Source organism: Solanum tuberosum, unplaced genomic scaffold, assembly GCF_000226075.1.
Source record: "Solanum tuberosum cultivar DM 1-3 516 R44 unplaced genomic scaffold, SolTub_3.0 scf00071, whole genome shotgun sequence".
In the NCBI taxonomy this organism is placed as follows: Eukaryota; Viridiplantae; Streptophyta; class Magnoliopsida; order Solanales; family Solanaceae; genus Solanum; species Solanum tuberosum.
The window spans coordinates 199,797-202,969 of NW_006238997.1; positions in this window are offsets into that span (position 1 = coordinate 199,797).

The window sequence follows — 3,173 nt, forward strand, 5'->3', positions numbered from 1 at the left end:
ACTCGTGAATCGACTCAGTTTATTAATTGCATAGTCTATATCTGATCGCGTACACTTCATGATATATATCATACTTCTCAATACTCTAGCATAATCCAATTGTGAGTTGCTTTTGCCTTCATGCTTTTGAAGTGCAAATCTCATATTTATTGGAGTCTTGACAATATTGAAATCCAAATACTTGAACTTGTCAAGTACCTTCTCAATCACATCAGTAACTTTAATGTCTTTATCGAAGTTACTTTCTAGCATATGCTTAGTAGCATTTATGTTAGAAATGTCTCTTTTGACGATCATAATGTCATCAACATAAAAACAAATAATGACCTTGTGATTTGGAGTGTCTTTAATGAAAAAAGATTTATCACATTCATTAATCTTGAATTCATTTGCCAACATAGTTTGGTCAAACTTCGCATGTCTTTATTTGGGTGCTTGTTTGTAGTCCACAGAATGACTTAACAAGTTTACAGACTTTCTTTTCTTTACTAGAACCACAAAGCCCTTGGGTTGTTCTATGTAAATTTCTTCCTCCAATTTTCATTTAAAATAAAATGTTTTCACATCCATTTTGACGAATTTGAAGGTCATATTTCGCAACTAGCGCAATTAACATCTGAATTGATGTAATCCTAGTTAGTGCTTTTATCTGTCAAACAAGACTTTCTTATTGTCTAAAGCCTATGACAACAAGTCTGTCTTTGTATTTGTCAATAGTTTCATCAACTTTCTTTTCCTTTTGTAGATCCACTTTGAATCCAAAAGTTTATTTCCTCGAGGAAGATCAACCAACTCTCAAGTATGGTTGCTCAAGATTGAATCTATCTTACTATTGGCAAAATTTTCTCAAAGAGAATGAGTCCACAAAGGACATAACTTTTAGAGTATATGAGACTCATTTTCAAGAAGAAATGTTACAAAATCAAACTCGTAGGAAGTAATTTGTCCATTGACATTTACTACGCCTCCGAATCTCTTTATTAAGTACATTCTCCTTTGGTTCTTTCCAAGGTCGTTTAGACCCTTCACTTGACTATCCGACAGTTCGGACTTATGAATCATAAATCAACATGCTTTACTATTTGTAGCATATCCAATGAACATACAATTCATAGTCTTAGGTCCTATTTTGACCCATTTGGAAATAGTTCCCTCATTTCCATTTCTCATATGAAATAGACTGTATTGGAAATTGTTTGATCACTATCTTTCAAGAGTTATTGCTTGTATAAACTTTAAGGGACGACAAACAATTCTCTATCAGGATACAACAAAGACTGAACAAACACAACTTTCTATTGCTCCCTTTCTTAACAAACAAAAGTTTTTTTTTTTAATTTGTTACTCCCTTTACTAACAAACAAAACTTTTGTTTCTCTCTTTCTGAACAGACAAATTATTTTTTTTGTTCTCTTTTGCTATAATGATAGCACCCCAACAAATTTTGTGTTAAACCTGAACTTATAAATAGAACATTCAACATTTCCTTCAAAGTTCGGTTTTTTCCCGTCAACAATTTCATTAGATTGAGGTGAAAATGTGCAGTAATTTGATGGATGATTCCATTTTCCAAATATATTTCTGCAAAAGAAGATTCATATTCTCCACATCTACCACTTCTAATCATGACAATCTCTTTATCCAACTGATTTTCAACTTCAGTTTTATATTGCCAATATGTTTCTATTGCTTCATCCTTACCATTCAGCAAATAAACATAACAATATCTAGTGCAATTGTCAATAAAATTTATGAAACACTTTTTCCCATCATGAGATGGTGTTGACTTCATATCACAAATATCAATGTAAATCAATTCTAAGGTATTAAAATTCCTTTCAACAACACATGCTTGACATTTTGATTTATTGCACTAGAAGTTAGGCAAAACTTCTAAGTTGACAAGTTTTTGCAAGGTTTTGTAATTGACATGTCCTAAACATTTATATCACAAACAATTTGATTCAAGCAAGTAAGAACAAACATAAATACTAAGTTTGAAAAGACCTTCTGTGAGGTAACCTTTTCCCACAAATATTTTGTTCTTTACTTTTTATAACTTTCTCGACAGTGTTTTAGAGTCAACACCTTGCCATATGTCCTTTTCAGAAGGACCTTTCCATAACATTCAATTTGTTATAGAATTACCCATGACCATAGTCTCTTCGGTCCAATAAGGGCAATATGACCCAAATGTTTGTTTTACAACACAAACATAACATAACATATTACTTTTCACCAATGTTCATGTCTATACAAATAGACATATCTTTTTATGAAAAATCACAATATTTTAAGTGACACTTTTTCATCAAAGATACAATTCTTTTGAACGAGTAATATAATGTTGTGGTTTTATACTAGTCATATCATATACTAGTAAAGAGAGACTCAACGACCACAATATCAAATATACTCGAAGAATTTTGTGGGTCTAACATAATACAAGAATGTCATTAAATTTCATATCCTGTACTTTTATATTTAAATTAGATGGTAAGTCTAATTTTGTCTTTATCATAAGTAAAGAACCCCTCACATTTTAAATATGTTCTCAAAAATATTTTTCAAGTATTTGAAATTATTTTCCACATATTATTTCCCATGCTTTCATATTGTATACCATTAAAATACATATTGGCAACAGGAAGCCTTCTTTTGGAGATTTAATCCATATAAACACCCATTGCAGGCACAAAAATCACTAATTTTATGTCACTAGTATTTTTTTCTCCTTTCTGTCACAACTAGACAAACCACTTAGTATTTAGAATACTAACAATAAAGATTCAATATTTATACAACTTGTTTCTAGTTTAACGATGAAATTTTTATATTCTTCTAATCGTTAACCGAATGAACCTTGAATTCTGATGAAGTTTTAATATTCTTCGAATCAGTTTCACATTCAGACAGAGTAGTAAACCAAAAAGGTTTTAATCTCCAGAAACCTCAAATACAACAATGTTTCTAGCTAACGATGAAGATTTTATCTTTTTCAAATCATTTAGCCTTAATATTCCTGACGAAGATTTTGTACTCTTCAAGTCAGAATATTTATTCAAACAGAGTATTTAACAAATTGGTAAAGTTTCTATATTCTTCAAACCAATGCACAATCTGATTTGTTCGTAAAGTTCTTATACTCTTCAAACCAAAGGACTAAAAAAAAA